Source organism: Anabrus simplex, unplaced genomic scaffold, assembly GCF_040414725.1.
Source record: "Anabrus simplex isolate iqAnaSimp1 unplaced genomic scaffold, ASM4041472v1 ctg00000124.1, whole genome shotgun sequence".
NCBI classification, from domain to species: Eukaryota; Metazoa; Arthropoda; class Insecta; order Orthoptera; family Tettigoniidae; genus Anabrus; species Anabrus simplex.
Genome location: NW_027130073.1, coordinates 31,523 through 57,305, shown reverse-complemented (window position 1 = coordinate 57,305; position 25,783 = coordinate 31,523). Strand labels below are relative to the sequence as shown.

The 25,783-nt window shown below is 38.0% G+C and overlaps 1 long non-coding RNA gene across 6 annotated transcripts in view; it reads left to right on the top strand.

Moving 5' to 3' along the window:
* The window catches only part of LOC137503445 (uncharacterized), a 282,266-nt gene that overhangs the window by 236,336 nt on the left and 20,147 nt on the right, over positions 1–25,783 (top strand). For 5 of the 6 annotated variants that reach the window (XR_011019127.1, XR_011019128.1, XR_011019131.1 and 2 more), the window contains one exon: positions 17,662–17,701. This is a non-coding gene — a long non-coding RNA (uncharacterized lncRNA). Of the gene's footprint in view, positions 1–17,661; positions 17,702–22,739; positions 22,846–25,783 lie in introns of those variants that run through there. The other variant, XR_011019130.1, reaches the window with a different exon arrangement.

The following is a 25,783-nucleotide window of genomic DNA, read 5'->3' as shown; positions in this document are numbered from 1 at the left end:
GATGAGCTAGACAATGAGCCATTTACTGTCAAATATAGTTAAAGGCAGCGACCTAAGCATTGCATAATTTGAATAAATGACTATTTTATGCAAATTAAGGACTTAATGAAATAAATAATATAGCTGAAACACGTCAAGACATGGTGGTCAATGGGGTATATCGTCGGCTTACTTCTAAAACCATGTAAGTCATTTTCAGCAAACTTTTCAGGAGAGGGAAACAATGTTATAAATTCCACAAAAATTGTTGAACCATTGTAATTTTTGAGTTTCCACAGTGTTTAGCTTTAATATCTCTTGAATAGCATGAATGAGCATTTCAGGCAACAGGTAGACTTATGTGGTTTTAAGAAATAAAATTCTAACCTTATCTGGACATACCAGGTTTTAAGGTTTGATTTTTATAACATGATTAATGTTATGGTTTCCTTCTAGGAACCTTATTTTGTGATGATTAATGTTGTTATACTAGTTTTAATGTGTATAAGCTTATAGAAATCACATGCATAAATACAGAAAAAAGTAAAATATTTGAGTTACTTGAAAAGGCTTTGAATTTTTTTTCTACAATTCTTGTGTATGGTATCAAGTAGAAGAACAGTTCTTACAATGATAAACTTAGAGTTGTTGTCTGCGTACAACTCTGAATGTTAATTAATGTTAAGTATCTTAGAATTGTTATCAACGTAAAACTTTGTATATATAATTGAAACATTTCAGATGTAATCTAGAAATTTTCGTTTTCACTCAAGAATTTTTATCCTTTTTAACCAAGAATTTCAGCCCCCTTTATTCAAGAACTTTGGTTGTCTCTAATCGTGATGTAAGTTATCATAAAAAGTATGGTAATCTTGAGGTACCGTATCAGCTGTTTCAGTTGCTGGAGATCTAGATATTTGTCCTTCTTTATTTTTAAAGGTGCACCGTAAAGATTTTTCACTGTCTCCAATGACTAAGTTCCGCTGCTCTTTCGTTGTCCTTGAGTAAGTTCTTCCCAGGCACTTGCAAATAATAGCAGAAACTTACAATGGAGAAAATCTGAAACACATGTAAAATAATATTTCACCATGAATGAAATGCACATTTGAAATCCGTCTTGATCCTTACTGTCAAGTCTGGGTGGTAGTGGATACAGCAGAGGTTAGTAACTGTAGGCTCCCCTTTTGCGTGGCCTGGTTGTATGGATGAAACTATCTTCACGCAACTGTAGTCCTTAAAGAAGGAATGAGTCAAATACGTAATGTTGTATGGTTTGGGTTTCAATCTTGCAGGCTTACATGCTGACAGATATTCCTCAGACATGTAGACTTCTTTATGCCTTAGTTTCTTTCTATTGTAGAGTACATTGAATCACAATCCATTTGTGTATGTAATTTAGTGAGAAACTTCTGAGTGATAGTGATGTTCTTTTCTTTAGCTAATTACAGAAACGCATTTGCCAGTATACTGTTTCTGTTTTGGTATCCACAGCCATCGCTGTGAAGTATGATCTCATCTCCTGATTCAAAAGCAACATTTTTCAGTATGAAGTCAAACATGATGCTCTCAAAGTCATTTGCAGTTAGTCGTCCTTAACCTTCATGCCATAAGTAGCAGTATCCTTCTTGAGTCCCTGAGATCGTACATCATTAAGTTATGTACTTTGAGCTACATTTTGTAATAGATGGCTGATGCTTGTAGATACAGCCAGAGTAAAACAGACTGAAAATCCAGAGTGAACACATGCTTGGAATTGTCTGTATCAAAGGCCTTTTCCTCTCTGGCCAATTCCTTTTTGAACCTGTGTGTTATACAGTCCTTTTCTGACACATTTCCTACTTTGTAGCTACAACACGTATCACATCTGTCTTTCTTGGGACAAAAGAGACCTAATTCATTTCATCAAATACCTCATGAAATGTCTTTGTCTATAAAGCCTGAACATTCAGCCTTTCACAGTGTAGCTGATATTCTCTATGCAGGGCAGCTTTTGAAGTCCATTTGGGCTTAAGATATTTTTTTGATGTAGTTGCTTGGCAGTAGTGTGATTCTAACTTTGGAATCCCATTGAAGAACGCAACCAAATGAGCTTTGTGTTCTGCACTCTCTGTTTTGTTGTTCAGATGACGTTCTGATCCTATTCTTCTCGGGTGTACCAGGGATTTCTTAACCAAAGCATGTTCGTCCCCATTCCTATCACCTTCTTCAGTTCGGTGTTCTTTCACCCAGTTATGCACTGACCATTCACCAATACACAGGGAATTTAGAAACAGTTTTTTACATACCCTCTTCCTGACCCCATTTTGTTTTAAATGGAAGCAGATGCTGTTTGATTTTCGAGGCTCATCAATCTTCTAATGTTTCTTTTCCTTCGGAGCCTGTACATCTACAAGGCATCTTACTATCCCCTTCTTTTCTTTCCACGAGCAATCTTTCCAGAACTCGTCGACGATCTGCCTTCTGTCACCTTCCATGAAACTCCTGCAATGCATATTGCCTGACTTTGTACTCAAAATACAATTGCAGTGTGGCTTCATTTCTCTCGGCGGTCTTTCCACATCGTATTTCCAGCTCCCGTCTGTGGATTTCCATGTTTCCTTGTATGAATTCCCATGCATTGTTAGTTTCATTTGCCACAGATGTCCACTCAGGGTGCTTTGATGATCCTTTCCTTGTTCTTCCACAGCATGCACTGTTCCCATTACCGTTTACACTGACATCTTCACGGGTTTTATTTGGAGGTTTTGAGAAATTCATAGGGCTAAACTTTTGGTCCAATACCGTTAAAGTGGTTTGTACTTTATTTTTTCCCTTCTTTGAGCCTCAGTTACATCTTCAAGGCTTCGTCTTCTTTCAGCTATATTTCCTGTAGGAGGAGAACCAGAAATTGGAAGGGTCTGGTCTGATGTTTCTTTAGCGGCATTTGCAGTGCTGTTGTTTTCCTCTTCAGACTCATTTACGGCTTGAAGACAACCAGTGTTATCAACCACAAACTCTCCAAAAGATATCTCACTGTTTTGAATGACATCAAAATCCATTTACAATTTGCTTGCCTGAGTTGTGTGAATACAATTCTTTTTCATCAGTGTCATAAGAAATTGTTTTTGTTAGTGGCTTTACGTCACAGCGACACAGATAGGCCTTATGGCGATGATGGGATAGGAAAGGTTTAGGAGTTGGAATGAAGCGGCCGTGACCTTAATTAAGGTACAGCCCCGGCATTTGCCCGGTGTGAAAATGGGAAACCATGAAAACCATCTTCAGGGCTGCCAACAGTGGGATTCAAACCCACTATCTCCCGGATGCAAGCTCACAGCCACGCACCCCTGACCGTCTTTTCCTCATAGTCAGGATCATTTTCTTCGTACGTAGTCTTTCCTGTCATCTGTTTCGTTTATGCAATTCACATGTGCAGCTCTTGTACATTCCACATCAATACATCATACTTCTCCAACTTCTTTTCTCTGAAGTGAAAAGACAACGAAGGAATGTTTACCACCGACACGAAGGTCATACGACAATAAAAAAATTATCTGTACAAGAGAGCCTAGGGAACACTGCTGATTTATGAAAAACATGTTAAATTATATCTTTGACCATCTGACTGTTTTACAATTTTTCCTTGGGCACCTTAGTTATAGACAGGTACTTACCGTATTTGTATAAATGCAGGCGGCAAAGGACAGCTCACATTCACAGAATAACCACCGACATTACACAGCATTGCTAGCAATAGGGACTAATAGCGACTTAACAATTAATATTTTGCGTGTATTGTAACACCACACCAACCTTAGCACAGTACTATTTGAGTTGATTCAACAGGCATATACCTACCATTCCTGCGAGTTCAACAGAGGTCGGACAAATGGGCAGCTCTATTAAGAGCAGAGTTATGTGGTCTCAGGTAAACTTCGTGCCATCACCTGAGATATAAAAATATGTATGTCACACCAGGAGACTTACGAGGTTTTATACAGTAGAAGTCCGACAGTCCGGCACGTTCGGGACCGGCCCGGTGCCGGATTACCGAAAATGCCGGACTATTGGGCGGTACCCCTTATTAGGATATAGGTTAAGGCTTACACCGAAAACAGCTGTAACACAGCGTTTTGCAGTAAAAACTTTTTGATTTTTTTATGACGTAAATGGTCGATGAGCCAATTTTAAATTAATTCAACAAAATATTTCTATTCTCACCTTCCTCCAGGCATTTGATGATTTCCAGCTTCTGGTTGATGGTCAGAGTTACGTGCTTACGTTTCTCCCCTGATTTGGAACTTGAAGAAGGTTTTGGTTTCAAGTACATTTTCACTGCTTTAAATACCAAGAAAACTTCCACAGGGCACTTTGATGTGTATGTTCACTACACTACTGCACTACTGTAATACAGATCCTAGATCGCAAGAAAAAATACTGCAGCTAAAAGTGCTCGCAATAAAAACAATGTACTGAACCTGTGTGTTGTGACAGCCAACAATGCAGATTGTGTCTAACAACAGCAGACGCGTGGTAGACACTTCCGCGTGGTTTCGAACTGCGCCGTGCACTTTAACCATCACAAACATAAAAAAAATAACATAAAAAGTCCTGGAATGGTGCCGGACCATCGGGCGTTCCGGACTGCTGGATGCCGGACTAATGGAATTCTACTGTAGTAACATTCTAAGGTTGAGAATAGTACGAGGTATAATTTATTTTTAATAACTCTTTAAAAATGTGGGAAAGACATACGAGGTTTTATCCAGCAGAAAGAGCTAATATAAATCCAAATAAAGTGCTCCAAACCTAAAAATCTTGAAAATCGGACTTACGAGGTTTTAGAAGTAAGCCGACGATATGGTTATTGAAGGATTTACTTTTCTTTACAGCACATGGACACATAAGTTTTACAGCGATGATGGGATAGGAAATGGCTAGAAGTGGGAAGGAAGTGACAGTGGCCTTAATTAAGGCCATGAAAGTCTGTATCCATCTGAGTCCCTTGAGTTGTTTCCAACCCCATTGATCATGAGGTGGAACACTTAGTATATTGAACCATCTATGTGTAATGGAGTTCATGCAATTCCCAGATCGGTATTCCATGAACAACACTGGGATTGAATTTTATGGAATCACTGACACTTAAACAAACAGCCCGCCTGGTGGCAATGATCATTAAGGCGTTGAGGTCTAAACGGTCTGACACCGTCCGAACGCCGTTGGTCGAAGCAGAATGTAAGCCGGCAGGGAAAGAGAAGTTGTGGTATACAATTTCTAATCACTAGATTGCATGCCAAAAGCCTGAATTAACTTCCAAACCTCTCCGTAGTGCTCATAGGGAGTGAGGGCATACAACGCTCTTGTTGGTGATTCGTCTGTTGGATGGAGATATTAACCCTTGAGCCGACCCCTTAGTGTTAATCGACCGGAGTAGGCTATGTGCTGGCACCAGGTTTCACTCTCTCCCTTCCTGATATCATATATCACGTCATTCATTTCATCTCATTAACTCCTCTGATGAGGTTTACATCAGGAAGGGCATCCGATCATAAAAGCCCACCACGACAGATTCATCTCGTGTCATACCCGACCCCGTTGAGAAATGGGACAAGGGTTGGACAAACAAACTGACACTTAAACAAACAAGGACACCCTTTTCCTCGAAAGCTGTAAATAACATGAAAACATGCTTAGAACATAGATCATTCCAATAACAGTGGTGAAGGTCTAGGCCCTTTACCGTTATTAAACAGTCGTAAACTTAAAAGAATACACTGATTTATTGCACTAAAGTTGCCTGAGCTCTCAGATTTTATTTACATTTTCAGGACTCCTTGGTTGCTAAGTTCATAATTCCTTTTGCTTCCATGGTCGAGGCATGGTTTCATTACTAGGTGTGGCCTTGTGATACTACCATAAATGTGCTGCCCTCTGAAGAAAGGTATCTGAGTGCATCCTAGCGAGAGAAGAGCAGTTGACTGTGAACAAGTGGTGTGGATCATTCCTGTGCAAAATGGTCCATTCTACCTTTTGAGACATATGAATAATCATCTATTCAAGTCCCAAGGAGGAACCTGGAAAAAACCGAGCTCGATAGCTGCAGTCGCTTAAGTGCGGTCAGTATCCAGTATTCGGGAGATAGTAGGTTCGAACCCCACTGTCGGCAGCCCTGAAAATAGTTTTCAGTGGTTTCCCATTTCACACCAGGCAAATGCTGGGGCTGTACCTTAATTAAGGCCACGGTCGCTTCCTTCCCACTCCTAGCTCTTCTTTGTCCCATCGTCGCCATAAGACCTATCTGTGTCAATGCGACGTAAAGCAACTAGCAAAAAGAACCTGGAAAATGCAAGGAAACACAGTCTATATCATCTTCTTCTTCTTCTTCTTCTTCTTCTTCTTCTTCTTCTTCAGAAATGGGTCACTTGAAGCCACGTAGAGTTAATATTTGTCAAGCTTTCCTCCTTGCCCAACAGTTCATTTTCATCAATTGTAATTTCTGTTGCTCCCACTGGGTGCATCCTGTAGGTTTCTTCTTATCTTCCTCAAAACTGTTGAGTGATTTCTTTTACTTTTGGCATGTTTTGATAATGCACCTAATTTCATTACAATAAGTTAATGTTAATCCTTGCTGCAGTGGACCTAAATAAAGACTAAAGTACTGAAAGAATGTATTCTTCTATTCTCATAAACAATTGAAATTAACATATATTTTTGCAAATATACTTAAATAACATATTACTGTATAATAGAATAATACAAAATGTGTTAACGCACCATAAATTAATACCAACTGTAGCACAAATTTATTTTCTACAATCAGGCTATTGTCTCCAGTGGTCTTGCATATACCGCAAAATGAATTTGCAATGTTCTTCATCGGCTGTTAAGAGTCCATTGAAACCTAGCATTAACTTCACCCTTATCTCAGACATATCATTTACCACCGTAAGATTTTTCATAGTCTCTTTGCCATTGAAATAGGAAGCAGGATCCATATTTAAGAAATCTAAATATATTCTTAACTTCTTCAGTATGTCAAAACTCTTGACTGAAAAGAACTCATCAGTTCCCTTACCCGTGTAGAGATTTAAAATATAATCCATTAATATAGATTTTCATATATTGTGAATACCTCATGCTCTGCTGAATTGAAATGTATAGAATTATATACGTGAAGAAACTTACCAAAAGTTTCTTTACTGCACTAGGTAGAACAGTGTACCTCCAAGGTTTCCTGCTTCAGATTTCTAACTATACATCTTTTTTGTGTCACTGCTAACCTTGTCATCAAACTGTGATATCCTACAAATCTCTTCATTAAATGCCATAAATGCTGATGAACTTCTTTATTGCACATAACGTCACCATTGCATTTACTTTCTACTGCTGTAACTCTTTCAACAAGCACAACTGGTGGTGGTGATTACTGCTTTAAGAGGAAGTGCAACTGGGCAACCATCCTCTATATAACCCTAATCAAAGAGAAAATGTGGAAGGGATACGACAGTTCAAAACATGAAGGCATCGGTCAAAGAAAGGCAAGGGCCATGAAGAGTGTGAAAATGAAAGACTCCCTAGGCATTACAACCTAATACTTATTGTCAGGGTCATAAAAGAACAATAGTTGACTGTGGGAGGTCGGGTAGTATAGATGTGTTGTATATAAATATCCAAAGTACAACACGAAAATTTTTTAAATTTTCTATATACAAGGTAAGCTTCTATGAATGTGACACAAACTGCTGTCCTGTCATACTTTTATCAAATGATATATATACAATGTACTCAATTCTACATTGCCAGAACACAAACTAAAATTTTGTAGCAAAAGTATAAAGTCTCTGAAGGAAAATATTTGGCTAGATGTTTGAAAATATCTTGCAGATCAAGATGAAATCTAGAAAGGTAAGGTTATTTCTTGTTGCCGATGAGCACGCCCTGAGGTGAAACCTCTTGGTTGACTTTTGTCCTTCCGGTTTAAATTGAAGTAGGAATTCATCTTTATTGACATCACAATCTTACGTGATCAAAGTAAACTTCCCCGGAACCACCTAATAGTAAAGGAATAAATGTCGCTCACATAGACTACAGCACAAATTCACTTATTCTGAATGTACATAGACTGAACTTTGTAACGAACAGCCGGAATTTTAAGAATTTTATATCACAGCAATCAGTCACATCATAATTTTAACTTATCTCATGTATCACTACAGCAATTGTATTTTATAATGTGTTAAAATGTGTTTTAGATGTTTTAGGAATATATCTATATATATAAAATAAGAGTTTTTTCTGTACATTGCTCAGAATTTGAAAAGAATGGTATTTCTGTATCGGTCATGTCCACAGTAACAAGAAAATGCATTTTTTACTTTTCCGTAATTTCTGTCTGCCTGTCTGTCTGTCTGCCTGTCTGTCTGCCTGCCTGTCTGCCTGCCTGTCTGTCTGTCTGTCTGTCTGTCTGTCTGTCTGTCTGTCTGTCTGTCTGTATGTATGTACACGCATCACGAGAAAACGGCTGAAGAGAATTTAATGAAAATCGGAATGTAAAGTCGGGTGATGAACCGCTACAATCTAGGCTATAAATTATTTTAATCACGCTGAGTGAAATGGTATTTTAGGATAAGGCCTGAAATTTAATTCTCAAATATTTATGTTATTAGTGGTCGTGTCTTAATGAAAATCGCTAGACAAAGATGGGAAATAATTCGCTACAATATAGGCTATACACGCTGAGAAAATGGTAGTTTAGGGGAAGGTCTAAAATTTAATTGTCAAATATTTATTTTATTAGTGGTCGTATCTTCACGAAAATTGGTATGCAAAGTCGGGGAATAGGTCGCTATAATCTGGGCTATTTATAATGTTATTCGTACTGAGTGTAATGGTAGTTTAGGTGAAGGCCTGAAATGTAATCTATATATATAAAATAAGAGTTTTGTCTGTACATTGCTCAGAATTTGAAAATAATGATATTTCTGTATCGGTCATGTCCATAGTAATAAGGAAATGCATTTTTACTTTTCCGTAATGTCTGTCTGTCTGTCTGTCTGTCTGTCTGTCTGTCTGTCTGTCTGTCTGTCTGTCTCTGTCTGTCTGTCTGTCTGTCTGTCTGTCTGTCTGTCTGTCTGTCTGTCTGTCTGTCTGTCTGTCTGTCTGTCTGTCTGTACACGCACGAGAAAACGGCTGAAGAGAATTTAATGAAAATCGGTAAGTAAAATCGGGTGATGAACCACTTCTATCTAGGCTATAAATGATTTTATTCACGCTGAGTGAAATGGTAGTTTACAGGAAGGCCTGAAATGTAATTCTCAAATAAGTTATTTATGTTATTAGTGGTCGTCTCGATAAATACTACATAACTAACATAACTTTAGTTATGTCGTAAGTTAGTAGTAGTTATGTAAAAAGTTATTAAATTTCCGATCACTTATGTCTTATACATTGTTACCGTACCGCATATAATCTGAGATATTCATGAATTTGGATTTTTGTTACTTAAGTTCATATCAGCGCCGAGTCACGAGAAAATGGGTAAACAGAATTTTGTGAAAAATAGGTATGTTAAGTCTGAGAATAAGGAACTACAGTCTATGATATAAATAATTTTGTAAGACGCCCTAATATCACAGAGTCGAAAGAAAACTAATGTGAAGGCGTGCAATATAGAAAGCTCATAAACGTCATCAACAATAACATTACATTGACTATTGTTTGTTGTGATGTGCTTTTTGACTTCTGTTTCCACTCATCCCCGATAGATAGCATTACTGCAGCGTACCGAGGTTTTTTTAATTTGCTTTACGTCGCACCGACACAGGTAGGTCTTTTTGCGACGATGGGATAGGAAAAGAATAGGGGTGTGAAGGAAGCAGCCTAGGCTTTAATTAAGGTACAGTCTGGTGTGCCTGGTGTGAAAATGGGAAACCACTGAATACCATCTTCAGGGATGCCGGCAGTGGGTTTCGAATCCACTATCTCCCGGATACCAGCTCACAGCTGCGCGCCTCTAACCACACGGCCAACTTGCCTGGTCGTACCAAGTGTAAAAGCCTGCCTGTATATTGGCGGGAAGTAGCTGGGGAGTTAGATAACCTTCTTCTTTAGCGTGCCATTCTCTGGTTCATACATTTTCTGGTATTACTGGTACGCAACACACTGGTTCATCATAGCATTCGAGCTATCCAATCCCTACTCTGAGGCACTGATTGGAATGAGTAGTGTGAATATTTAACGGAATAATTACAGAGGAGTGTTCACGGCAGTCTGCGACCTGGTTATTCCAGCTCTGGAACTTTGGACTGTTAGATCGGCACCGTAGTACTGTTCGTTGAAAGTGAGAAAGTGTGCGGTTCTTAATTTGATCAAGTATTTTATATGATAACATGGCTTTCAATCGCTACATTCCTACTGACGTTTTGTAATGACCTATGTTGAATTCAGTTAGGAAATCCACCAAATCAGTCTTTCTGAGAATCCCGTAGCGAAGCACGGGTACATCAGCTAGTATATATATATTGTTTAATTTGTACTTAAGGCTGATGATGGCACATAGATGCCGAAACTAGTACCATTTGACATGTGATTGAATCACATTAAAACGTCTTTGTATTGAATAGGTGGACCTTGAAGGTATTTCATTTTACTGTAATCCCACTTCAATACGGAACCAATGAAATTCATAACTATAAGTGAAACGGCCTACCAGGCAAAGAGAAAGGCCTATCAATATATGGGCTTAAAAAATTAAAGTTGCCAAATTAGGCAGAGATATCAATTTCCTGAAGCAATGTATTACACATGATTTAACACCTAATGTTCTGATAGGAACAATTAAAAAACATCGTTATGCACCACATTTGATCAAAACTCAACAAAGAACAAACAAAATTTGGCTAAAAAACGAAATTTGTTTTTTACATAAGAAAAAATCCTTCTTAAATAACAAATTGTATGAAACTCACCTTGAAGCACAATGGAACATATTTCAAAGTCAATGAAATGAAAACCTACAACCTGTTTTCCAGTCATTGACCGGGTCAGGGATGTAATGAATGAAACATATATAGGCTGTTATTACAATGGGGTCGCCACTCCCAAGGTGATTTTTATTAATGAGTGATAAATGCGATGAAATGATAATGGAGAGTGTTGCTGGAATGAAATATGACAGGGAAAACCGGAGTACCCGGAGAAAAACGTGTCCCACCTCCGCTTTGTCCATCACAAATCTCACATGGTGTCACCGGGATTTGAACCACGGTATCCAGTGGTGAGAGGTCGACATGCTGCCATCTGTGCCACGGAGGCTCATTTCAAAGTCAAATTGACAATAAATTGTTTGAGATCCTTTCGCAAAAGCAGCTTACTTTAGATAGAAAATTAGACATTAAAAAAAAGAAGAAGCAAACGGTTTCACTTCAAAATCAACCAAAAGAAATCAATTTGACAAAAAACATAATTGAGAAATTTCATCCCCCTGTAGTTAACCTTTCCAATGTAAACCTTAATAAAGAAGAAATCGCCATTCTATCAAAAGGTCCTAACTAAAACTGGCCTAACATGTATAAAATAAATATAATGACTAACATGATTATAGAATCAGAAGCTACAATAAATAAAATGCCTTTGGTGAAACAAGATGAAATTAGATTTGAAATAAAAAGAAAACTGGATAAGATAGGCACAGCCAAAAACGTAAGCAGGAAAACTATTTCCACTAAATCTAATGACGACAGATTCATCTCTGAACACAAACAAATCACAGAACTTAAAAGTAAAATAAAACATAATAACTTAATAATCACAAAGGCAGATAAAGGTAAAGCTACTGTCTTAATGAATAAAACTGTTTATGTATCTAAAACTAAAGAATTTTTCAACAACAACACATTTAAAATAATCAAGAAAGAACCTACCCCAAAAATCCAGAGACAACTAAAGCAAACTTTAAAGAACTTAACATTTCTTTTTACAGACCATGAAAAATCTAAACTAATAGCCATGAATCCAGGCCTTCCTACAGTCAGAGCCCTTCCAAAAATTCACAAACCTAATATTCCTATTCGACCCATTATCAACTACAGACCCAGTCCACTCTACAAAGCATCCCAATTCATTCAAAGTTTCCTAACCAAAAATTATCACTTTCTCTCCAACAAATCCATTAAAAACACTACCGAACTGATTGAGAAATTAAAGGCATTTAACATACAACCTAACCACTCTCTCCACTCCTTTGATATAGAAAATATGTATCCGAGCATACCAATTTCTAAACTTCCAAAAATCATTGAAAATAATTTAAGTAAACATAGTTCTCTTAGTAAACTAGAAATACAAGATTTTATTCAGCTTCTAGAACTGGTCATCAACAATAACTTCTTTTTTTTGACAAAATTATATATCAACAGAATGGACTGGTGATGGGATCACCATCAGGAATTTTGGCTAATATCTATTTAGATAACTTAGAACATACAAAAATCAATGATAACAACTTTCCAAATATTCTTATATGGGCCAGATTTGTGGACGACACATTTGTCATTATGGATGAATTAATCAAGAACGCGGACTCTACTCTTCAGGACTTGAATAGTATTGACCCATACATTAAATTCACACTAGTCAGAAATCAATAAAGCAATTAATTTTCTAGATATAACTATTATTAGGAATACATCTGGCCTGTCTTACAAAATATACAGGAAACCTACACAAACTGCTAACACTATCCACAAAGACTCCATATATCCCATAATCCACAAACGTGCAGCATACAATGGTATATCGAGCTTTTGCCATACCCATGAAGAAGAAAGATCTTAATAACGAACTTAACACCATAAGGGCAATTGCTTTCAATGGGTACAACAGGCCGTTTATAGAACAAATAATAAACAAATATAGGTACCGACCTAAAACCAAACTCATAAAAGAAAAAGAGAAAACTCCTATTTCAACCACCTTCACTTACAATAACGACGTCCACAAAATCACCAACCTTTTCCGGAAACACAATGAAAGAATTTTATTTAAAACTAACAATAGAACTTCCAAAATTTTACACAATTCTGCATCAATCAATACCCCCAGTGTCTACTCCAAATCTGGAATATATAGACTAAAATGTAATGAATGCAGCAGCTCTTACGTAGGACAAACAGGACGCAACTTTATGATTAGATATTCAGAACACATCAACGCGTTGAGACACAATAAGTTCTCCGCCATGGGTATACATATGCACAACACTAATCACAAATTTATAGACATTGAACAAGATACGGAAGTTCTTCAAACAGTAAACAAGGGACCCATAATGAATATTATTGAAAGTTGTTACATCAGCTGAGATAAATACTTCAACCCCAATTATAATTTAAATGAAATTTACGAGAAACCCAATATCCTTTTCGATCTTGTAATCGATTGGCTTAAAAATACCAAACTATCAAAAAACAGTTCGATTTTCCGTGTAATCCGGAATACACACTCCCGTCAATTACCCCCACTACCCCATCCTTCCACCCCACCTTAGTTCCATCCCCCTGCAGGTGTCCGCCTCCTTCCTTCCCCTCGCCTCCTTTACCGCTGCCCAAACACTTCGTCCGGCTCCGTCTGTGTAAAAACATGTTTAACATGCTGCTCAAGGTGAGTCAATCATCATTCAATGGTCCTTATGATTCTAGTAACTTCCATACATTGCTTCCAACGTCTAACTTGGCTATTTTCTCTTTCAGGTTTAAATTGAAGTGGGAATTCATCTTTATTGACATCACGATCTTACATGATCAAAGTAAACTTCCCCGGAACCACCTAATATTAAAGGAATAAATGTCACTCACATAGACTACAGCATAAATTCACTTATTCTGAATGTACACAGACTGAACTTTGTAACGAACAACCGGAATTTTAAGAATTTTATATCACAGCAATCAATCACATCATAATTTTAACTTATCTCATGTATCACTACAGCAATTGTATTTTATTGTGTGTTAAAATGTGTTTTAGATGTTTTAGGAATATATATATATTGTTTAATTTGTACTCAAGGCTGATGATGGCACATAAATGCCGAAACTAGTACCATTTGACATGTGATTGAATCACATTAAAACGTCTTTGTATTGAATAGGTGGACCTTGAAGGTATTTCATTTTACTGTAATCCCACTTCAATACGGAACTAATGAAATTCTTAACTATAAGTGACTTTTGTCCACCTGTGCACGTCCACCTGTGCACAAGCTTCAGTATAGGGAGTAACCCTATGCATGTGCAGTACAGTGTAGTCAACCACTGGATGGCTACCTGGTCTCCTGCTGTGCCTCTTCTTCATATACCGGCACAGTGTTGATGTGAGTGCAGCTCACTGTTCACTGGTCGAACTGGCTTGCACACACTGGAGCTTTCTTCGTAGTGCGCCTGTTTTAAACTGGGCACCACAAGACGAAAGTGAGGAGCAGAGCACAGGTAAGCGGAAGCAATGCTAGGAGCCAGCAAAGGAATCCTGTGGTCGCCAACCCACGTTCCCAAGTTCAGAGTCGCTGGGGCCCCTTTTGGTCATCTCTTAAAACATGTAGGGGATATCATGGGTGTTTTTTCTACTGCCCCCACCCACAGGCTGGATCAACAAGCACAAGTCACTGTAAGGTGCTCCAGTAGAACGTAAAGACCATCACTTTGCTTATGACCACACACAAAGAATGTTCTTTAGGCCATCCAATTCACTGACACTTTGGGACAATTAAGAAGGAAAGAGGAACATATTTAATGAATAAATTCCTTTGGCCTTCCATCTTGCATGATGCAAAGTTCCAGGCAACCTTACTTTTAGATTCAAGTTGACAGTTGACTCCAAAAACATGATGCACAGTTCAGTGAGTTCATGGTAATCATTTTTACATGTTAGTGGTTTTCGGAAAAAGATAAGTGCTTCTTCATTTTCGACACTGCTGAAGGCAACCTGTAAAATTTCAAGCCCATCTTCATAATTTGCTTTTTCCATAGGATTTCATTTTTCTGTATGTTTTTTGAGAAACTGCCACTTGAGGTAACTCATTTTCAACACTAGCTTGTACATGTGCTGGCAGCAAGGGAATAACATCATTTCTCTTCCTGTTAACTGTTCCAGCAAAGTAACAGCTCCCTTGAAACGGCCTGTTGTGGATGCAGTATTGTTGTAACAAACAATTTGATCCTTGTCGTTCAGTCCCCAAATTCTAATGGCATTCCAAACTGCCCATAAATATTCTTTCTCACTAGAGTTTGGTAAAGCAGGCACACCAATTAATTGTTCCTGATTTTCATAAGTTATGGTTATGCAGATTGTAGTCTCTCAGTTCTTGAATCCCAGGGATTTAATGCTGGTCATCAGCTTACCATCCCAGTGAACAGTCACTTCTCTGCCTGTTTCTTCCTGAATTGTTCTCGATATATTTGAGTTGAACTATGATTAAGTGGTATTTAATCAAAATTATATCCTAAGGCCTCAACTGTAGCTTCAAGGATGAACACAGCATATCTCTGACTTAACTGATGTCTGTCTAAAATGGCTTCTAGTTTTGATGTCATAAAACATTTTTGTGCACGTTTCTTTTCCTTTTATGAATTTGCCTTCCTTCTGTTTACTATTGCATCACAACCAGAAATTGAAGCTGAGCTCATGGAGGGTTTTGTAAAAATGGGATTGCCATCAGCATCACTCACTTCAGTTGATTCGTCAGGTGAGTCATTAGTAATATCCAGAAACTTTGAACTGTTATCACCCTTCATCTCAATCTTCCTTTCCTTCTTCTCTTCCATAACTCTCATCCTTATGCTTTCCTCTTTCACTGCCAACTTCTGGTCAACACCTCCAAGATGACCTCTATGTCTGGGCTCTCTTTGATGTAGTAAAGAAAAGTTTAACCTTTTCTGTTTTTATCATGTTTGATGTATTAACATCGAAGAGATAGATTTGAAACAAACTTACACTCTTGTTCTTTATGAATATTTGTTCTTCTGCGGGCACATTTTTCTCAGATTGCACCAGTTTGTATACAGATCTATGTTTTATAATTTTTGTTACAGCAAGGTCTCTTGTGAGAATCCTAGCCTTCTCCCAAAATTTTACACATTCACACACAACTACAGTAGATTAGCACTTTTGCTGACAGTCAGTTTCACTTTGCATATGTTTTAAAAGAAAACTTACAAAACTTTTCGATTAGGTGGTAATTTATGTCCAGTGATCCGGTGTTTAACTGTAAGAACTAAATGAATAACTCTGTCACTAAAACATTCGCAGCATTACCAGATGGAAGCTGAATTTCAACGGAACATAGACAACAGTCGAGCATATGCATATTCAGGAATAAGACAAGATGATACATCATCCCCCCCACTACGGCATGGGTTCCTCCTCTTTGATTTCAACCTAATAGGTATTAAAATTCTTCTTATAACTTGAGGAAAGAAATTAGGGGTGTGAGCAAAGAAATTTTAAGGTTGAAAAATGATATGGCTTTTAGTGCCGGGAGTGTCCAAGGACAAGTTCTGCTCGCCAGGTGCAGGTCTTTTGATTTGACCCCCGCAGTTGAAAAATAAGGACCACCCTAATATATATATATAAAACTTGAAATGATAATGGAAAATTTCAAGAAAGTTGTGGTGCTAACCCTTACATGGTATACATCAACAGAAGAGCCTCTGTGGATCAGTGGTTGAGTGTCGGCGTCCAGATCCCAAGATAGCAGGTTCAAATCTGGCAGAGGTGGTCGGGTTTTTGAAGGGTGGAAGGAAGTCCATTCAACACTCTACGTTGTACGATGTCGGCATGTAAAAGATCTCTGGTGACATATTTGGTTTTTACCCGAAAAAATTCATTAAATCTCAGCCATAGATGCCCACGAGAGTTTCGTTTTACTTGGTCTGCTATCTAGTAGGCCTAGAGTAAAACGGAATGTTGAAATTGATGAGCTGACAGCCAGATGGCATCAAAATGAAATGTCTGCACACGGTAGCTGAGGCCATATTATTATTATTATTATTATTATTATTATTATTATTATTATTATTATTATTATTATTAACAACAGAAGGATAGTTAAGATTGTTAGAAGAATATTATATATTTCATTAAGTCATTTATTTATTTATTTACTTATTTATTTATTTATTTATTTATTTATTTATTTATTTATTTATTTATTTATTTGAAATAGACATTTATTTGCAAATCAGATGCTGCATTCATTATCATTAACTGTGTTCTGTGGTAGAGGGCTCTGTGAAACGTCTCTGCTGATCTTTCGATGCTTGCCCAGTAGATTGCTCTGTCAAATCAACTTATCAGCAGAATGTATGCTGTTGCTGCCAGTTGCTCCAGGATCACAACATTATATATTTCAATAAGTCCTTTATTTGCCTAAAACAATAAATTATTCACAAAATGCAATGCTGAATGTATTGCACTTATCTGTATTTCCCAGTTGATGGCCCTGTGAATCTGTGAATTTGTGTCCACATGGTCCGTTGATCTTTTAATGCTGGCTTTCACAGCTTAGCGTGGTATGTGCTGCTTTGCAGTTCAGCGCAGATCAGTGCGCACCTTTGGTTCTTTCTTTGCACAGACACACAGCACCATTGCACTGGTGGGCATGTTGGTAATGTTGTACTAAACACACTATGTTCCCTTCATTTTCAGGACAGAGACAGAGACGACGAACCGGATTTAATCGTTGATGGTACGTTTGCAGTTTAAGAATATCATGTAATAATAGTACCAGAAAGAATTCATGGTAATTCAGAGTAATCAAATATTAAACCATTTTATCATAATCAAAAAGGTGGTGAACTTTTAAAACTGGCTGATCTTACTTTTTTACAGGCTTTTATCTATTTAAATCTCTTAACCCTTTCAGACCGTGTAAGCACAATTGTGCGGATTCATATTTTATTTATGTCTGAGCTTATTTGACGCTTTCTTGGCGCTAGACTGGACTGCGGTGCTTGTGCGGGACACGCAGCATGTACTTCAGCTGTTTTTATTTAGTACTTGACCACCAGGGAGCAGGAATAAGAGTTTAAAAATAGAGTTCATTAGCAATATGGCGGGAAGCAGTAATGCCTAAAGTAAGTATTTATTTATTGCATTCATATTAATCTAGAAACTTTACTGAATATCAGAATATAATCAATGAAGTATGTAGATTGTGTAGCAAACATAAATTGTGAACTTACAACATCGTACGAAATAGGCTACCATGAGGTTTTGAATGTTGACACGCACATATGTGCGGGCTAGGTTTCCTTACAGGCAATGCATGCAGGAGTGCTGGGTGCTGTCACAAAAAGGACTGTGAAAGGAAAACTCGTACTCTACATGAGAAATGTAATGTATAAGATTTTAATTGTTTAAAATCGTTCCACACTGTAAAATAGAACATTTGATTATGTGCATGTGCATATTCACATGTACTGAGTTGAATTTTTTTTTTTGGCAAGTAGTGAATGAAGTCCTGACACGCACAATTGTGTTGGTTCTGTTTTTCAGCCGATAGTTCTTATTTTGTAAAATAAAGTGTAAAAACATGTATTTGAGAGCATTTTAGTAAGTTTTTGACGTTTTGACACCTCCAGATTTCTTTCAGGTCTGACGACAAGCTGCTGCTGTGAAAAGGGCAGTAATAGCAAAACTCCTCCTCAATGTAGAAAATGTAAGGTTTACTTGTGTTTGAACGAAGATTTAATTGTTTAAAATTATTCCCCACTGTAAAATAGAACATTCGATCATGTACATATGTATATTCACATGCATTGAGGTAACTTTTTTTCTTTTTTGTAAGTAGTGAAGTAAGTCCTGACATGCACAATTGTGTGGGTGCTTTTTTTCACATGTTAATTTTTATTTTGTAGAATAAACTAAAAATATATGTATTTAAGAGCATTTTAGTCAATTTTTTGACGTACAAACAAAAATTCACACCGCCAGTTTTCTTTCAGGTCTGAAAGGGTTAATGTCAGTATGTAAGCATGTTAGTCTTGTATTTAGTGATATTTAACATTCCTCTTCTTGTCTTAAAATCAAAGCCTTGTGCAAGTTCTAAACTCAGGAGGATGCTAACGTTTCTCCAAAATTAAAATAGGTGTTCTGTTAACAGTTGATTATGATTCTTGTACTAACAAGGGAATTGTCCATACTGTCATATCGAAATTGACAGTGAAATTTTACAGAGTCCATGAGGAGACCCATGAAATAGCGATGTACAAAAATTCAGCTGCCATTTTGAACTGGAAGGTTTCATAATCTTGATTAAAAAAATCCATGTGACAACGCAGTTTACTGGACAACTCATACAGTGGAGTGAAGTTGCGGTTGTCCTGGAGAGAGAGAGAGAGAGAGAGAGAGAGAGAAAACAAACTGGCAGGCTGCCACGTGCCAAGGTCACTTTATTGTTATGGAACAAATGTGAAATGTACGGTAAATGAGCTGCATAATTGCATGATAAAAACAGAAATATTTTTGACACCATGTACAATGAATATGCACTTTGAGGCCACATTGTTCTTCACAGTTTTCTTTACTTGTTTGAAGACAATATTTCACAGGCACTTCGAACTTGGGAGGTCTCTCCGTTACATAATTGGTTGTGAACCTCGAATACTTAATCGTGTCCTTGAACCGTGGGGAAGAAAATTGAAAATGAATAAAGGACTGCATTTTCACTACGTTGTTTCTCTGATAAACATCAAACTGAAAGTCTTCACAAGTTGTCACAATGTCTGTTAAGCGGCTATACAAAGCCTTCCACTGATGGATGAAAAACTTGTCCAAGGACTGTATTTTCCCTGTAATGCCAGAAGGAATCTGGAGAATTTCTGTACTGTTGCCTGGAGGAATGTCTTCAAGTCAGCTCTTATCACTATAAGTAGTCCAGGAATTTAGCAGTAGCAAACACTTCTTTTCTGCAAATGGAAAGAAGGATTATTTAAACCAATACTTTAATTCCTTTTTCCTCATTTTTCCTGATTTTGTGGCTGTTACAATTATGTTTCTGGCATGAAATATTCTTAAAAGATGCAGAACAGTTGACATAAAAAACAATCTACAAGATCCTATTAACATTGATACATACATCAATTATATTAAATTGTATTATATACATATTTTCATGACTGAAGCATTAGCAGGCTTGATCATTAAGCTATTCACCGAGTTTCATCGGCATTTAAAAGCACAGTGCCGGACATTGAGTAGGCCTATGTTGCGCTGTTCTACAGGAGCTAGCATCTCACTTCAATTAAACGACTTGTCTTCGACTTCTACACATTTTTGGGACTTCTTGCCTGACAGTGTATGCAGGCTGGTTGACTCAACTGTTTACCTCTTCTCGTAAACATTTTGGGGCACAGTGCCGGACATTGCGTGTGTTGTGCTACTCTTCAGGGGCTTGTGCCGTGCTTCATATAAGTGACTTATCTTCAACTTCTTCTGGATTTTATGATTTAAAATCGTGCAGTGCTAATCCTTATTGTCTTATATTGCCTCTTCAACTGCTTTTGTGAAAGACTTATCCTTTAATTTCTTGTTTTCCTATGCATTGTTTTTGTATTTTTAAACAGCTGATGATGACCCAGATTGGTGGTTGAAACCGGTACCGCTTTTAATCAAACAAGAATGTAGCACTACATTTCTTATTTACTTGTATTGAATAGGTTGAACCATTTTATTTCTTATTTCAATTTAATTGTGATACAGTTCAATACGGAACGTTATGAAATTTTTATCTTTAAACACTACTCTTTTGTTGGAAATCACCCAGAACAAATCGAGCTGCTTTTCTTTGGATTTTTTTTTGTATTTCTTCAATCAAGTAATCCTGTTGAGGGTCCCATACATTGAAACCATAACAAGAGAGATCCGGTTTACTCTAGGTCCCCTAGATGGCAGACAGAGTAAACCGGAACGTCGAAATTGATGAGCAGACAGCCAGATGGCGTCAAATCGAAATGTCTGCAAAACGGCAGCTGAGGCCATACAATTATTATTATTACCAGAGACTTATGTGCCTTCTCCTTTACATCCTTATTACAACCCCCAAACACCCTCATAACCATGTGCAGAGATCTGTATCCTCTATTTACAATTCCATTTATGTGATTACCCCAATGAAGATCTTCCCTTTTGTTAAAACCTAGGTTCTTACAATGATCCCCATATGGAACTTTCACCCCATAAAAGTGTAATTAAAACAGAGGACTTTTCCTATTTGTGAAACTCACAACCTGACAATTAACCCCGTTTATCATCATACCATTGCCTGCTATCCATCTCGCAACGTTATCAAGGTCATTTTGAAGGTGCTCACAATCTTGTAACTTATTTATTGCTCTGTACAGAATAACATCATCTGCAAGAAGCCTTATCCTTGATTCCACTTCTTTACTCATATCAGTTATATATAAGAAAACATAAAGGTCCAATAATACTGCCTTGAGGAATTCCCCACTTAATTATCACAGGGTCAGATAAAGCTTTGCCCACTAAAATTTTCTGAGTTCTGTTTTCTAGAAATATAACAGCCCATTCATTCACTCTTTTGTCTAGTCCAATTGCACTCATTTTTGCCAGTAGTCTCCCATGATCCACACTACCAAATGTCTTAGACAGGTCAATCGCGATATAGTCCATTTGACCTCCTTAGTCCAAGATATCTGCTATAACTTGCTGGAATCCTACAAGTTGAGCTTCAGTGGAATAACCTTTCCTAAACCCGAACTGCCTTCTATCGAACCAGTTATTAATCTTGAAAACATGTCTAATATAATCAGAAAGAATGCTTTCCCAAAGCTTACATGCAATGCATGTCAAACTGACTGGCCTGTAATTTTCAGCTTTATGTGTATCACCCTTTTCTTTATGTGCAGGGGCTACTATAGCAACTCTCCAATCATTTGGTATAGCTCGTTCATGCAAACAATAATAAAATATGTACTCAGATATGGTTACTATATCCCAACCCATTGCTTTTAATATATCTCCAGAAATCTGATCAATTCCAGCTGCTTTTCTAGTTTCCAACTTTTGTATCTTACTGTAAATGCCATTGTTATCATAGGTAAATTTTAATACTACTTTATCATTATACACCTCTCCCATCTGGACCTTATCCTTATAACCAACATCTTTACATACTGCTGACTGAATACTTCTGCCCTTCGAAGATCCTCACATAGACACTCCCCTTGTTCATTCGTGATTCCTGGAATGTCCTCCTTGGAACCCGTTTCTGCCTTAAAGTACCTATACATACCCTACCACCGAATTCAAGCAAATCCATAAAACCAAGACTTCATCATCTGCTTCAAAACTTTTAAGAACAAGTCTACAGCTGAGCCACATATGGTTTTTGTCCACAATATTAGACCATTTAATGATTTGTGTTTTCATTACAAGCTCACATGAAGACATCTTTTAGTCAAACAGAACATTCTCAAGAACCTACACCACTGTTTACGAGCACAAAATCAACCAACATAAACATATGCACACAAGACTCTAACTAGGAAGTCTGAAGAAGGAATACGCAAGACATGAACTTTTAAAATTCACCAAGTGTTTTATATACATGTTTACAGTGTCTTTAATGTGTTTAATGTGTATGTACAATTAGTTTTAAGCTTAGGTTAAGTTTTTACTACCATATTTAAATCTCAAAACAATTTTACTTGTACGGATTCACAAAAGAAATGACGATAATATCCAACTCATATCCCCATTAGATATCCGGATGTGCTAATGGATGACGACATCTTTTTAGATAAGCTACACAAACTAATGCCAATAGACGTAATACCATGATTGTCAGCTGATGATGGCCAAATAGGGTCGAAACCTGTATAGATGTAAGTCTACATTTACAATAAACAGTATTGATAAGGTGGAATTTCTTTCTTATCCACATACGTATCATTAAACTTCACCCGTGCTGCATTACCAGATCTCAGACATCCCCGACTCTGTTGTTACTTATACCTCCTTGCCTTACCTGCTTGGTACCAGCGTGAAGCACTACCACCTTCTCCTTTCCCTCCTCATTCTCTTCTACCTTCCTCAACATCTGCCTCAATCTAATTCCCGGTTAACACTCTACCTTGGTTCCCTTTCCTCCGCACACTTTCCCTACATGTCTAACAATGGAATCCCCCATGACCAGAGCCTCAACACTACCCGCCCCATTTGATCCCCTACCCTCTTGGTCAGCCCTATCTTTCCTGACAGCTCCAGAAGCTACTTCCTCCTCCCTTTTCTCCCTTTCATGACCCTGTTCCACCTGTTTTTTCCTATCATCTACTCTACATTTCCCTTTCCCTCCCTTTCTCTTCCTCTTACTTCCATACTTCTCACCAACAGTTCCCTGTTCCTCATCTTCCCTCTGTTGTTCTACCTGCAGTGACTCGTACCGATTTCTCACAGACACCTGCCCTGAATTCTGTTCCTGAATAGAGCCCTTAGCTTGCAGTCTCCTTCCCCTTAAAACATTATACCACCTGTCTTCTACAGTTCCCCCCTTTCCTTCCCATCCCTCTTTTATACCTACTGTATTCTGTACATTGTTTGAAGGAGGCCTACCTTCTTTCCTGTCTTCTGAGAGAATCCTAATTATTTCCTTCAAACTCTCCAGCTGCTCCCTCATACTCCTTAATGCCTGGCCACATACACAGTCCCTACACTTGCACTCCTTAGCCATTCTTTATGGAAAAATAAAATGACTTTCTATGTGCAAAAAAAATGAAAGTAAAGAAATATTGTCCAGGATAGTACACAAAGATCACACGACAGTAAGGTATTTAATATGCTACTACACTACAATAGTACGTCATCTCCTTACAGGCCATGAAGGCCCTTGGAGGGGTGGAAGGTAAAGGCTTCCACTATCCGTAACCTCGGCACTGCATGGGGTAAAGTGGTTAGCTCTACGCCCAGCTGCCTTTGCCCCCAGGAATTAATCTGGTACTCATTTTTGGTGTAGGCTGAGTGAACCTCGGGGCCATGTGCACCTCCAGAAGTGGAAATATCGTTTCTTAAATTTTATGACTTCTGACAGGGATTTGAACCATGTCCTTCCGGGTGAACCGAGCACGCCTTTACCGCCTCAGCCAGGCAGCCCCACAATAGTACTTAGTCGTACCATATTTTTATCCTACAGCACCCTAACAGAATAAAAACTGCTGTTAATTACTGAATACTGAAAGTAATACACAAGAATTACACAATTCAAAATTGCATTTAAGCTTATCCTAATTACTACAACAGAATTCTAGTAAGAGAGGTTCTACAGATACTTCTACTATAGGCCTACTACACAAATATTTTACAATAATAGAATAAGCATGCTAATTTCTAAGAAGATACCACAATACACTACAATAACTTTAAACTACGTTTAGAAGTATCCTAATTAAAATATGTTACTACTAGGCACAAACAGAAATTAAAATTTTGTTTTTGTTGTTTGTTTCTAAAGTTGGATGTGAATTGTATTGTCAAATCAGTTAAACCAGGTTGCAAATATCTGTGTTAAGATTTTGTCTAATGTTCATTCTGAATAGACACGAGCTATACGAAAGCAGAAATTTCCATGTTTCACTACAGTACCTCTGCACCAGTTTGCGAGCTCATTGACCATTTGCGGGCTACATAATTAGTAAAGAGTAAGGCATTGCCTGGTAGTACAGATATGTACTGTATATACATAATTTACGTTAGACATTAAAGTAACACATTAAAATACACAACACAAACTAAAATGAAGTCAGTAGAATAAAAGCGCAGTTGATACAAATACACTAGCACAAAGGACATCATCACACATGATAAAGCGGATGACGAGGTCTGCTGATTGCTCGTCATCTCACAAGATAAGGGAGATTGTACTCGGGAGGTTAAGACTACGGCGCAGAGCAACCAGGTCTACACACTCCGTAAAGATGTGTAGCAAGGTAAAATGATCGCCACAAGTACACACCGGAGGGAGTTCTCCTTTCAATAGATGGGAGTGAGTCAGGATACCGTGGCCAATCCGAAGACGACATAATACCATTGCTTCCCTCTGCGAAGCACGAAGGGATGTCCTCCATACCTTAGTTGTTCCTTTTATCGCTCTCAGCATATTTGGAAATAGAATGGCCTGCCACTCCATCTCGCAATGGGACATAACCAGATGTCTCAGCTGAGTGCGAATATCACTTGCTGGAACCTTGAAAGGCAACGGGTGCAGTGTAACTGTCTCCTTGGCAGCCTTATCTGCTAATTCATTTCCCTCTACACCCATGTGGCTTGGGAGCCACATAAACATGATTCTGGTACCGGCATTCGAACACCCGGCCAGTAGGTCCTGGACCTGCTGTAGCAGAGGGTGCTCAGGGAAACAAGTATCAATAGACTGTAGCGAGCTCAAGGAGTCAGTACACAGAAGAAAGTGTCGCGCTCATCGGGCATTGCGTACCGCAGAGCTTCACAGATGGCATAGAGCTCTGTTGTGAACACACTACAGGTTTCTGGGAGAGCAAAAAGAAACCTATCATTGTCGACAACAAACGCACAGCCCACCTTCGTTTCTGTCTTTGAACCATCTGTGTAGACGAAGACTGAACCTGGATATCGGCCAACTACGGACAGGAAGAGCCTCTGATAAATTGAAGGGTCCGTGTTTTCCTTCGGGCCAGTGTGCAGATCCAGGATTAATTCAGGTCGCCGTACTACCCACAGAGGTACCCAACTTAGTTGTCTGACAAGGCAAGGAACCGAAGGTACATGAAACAAT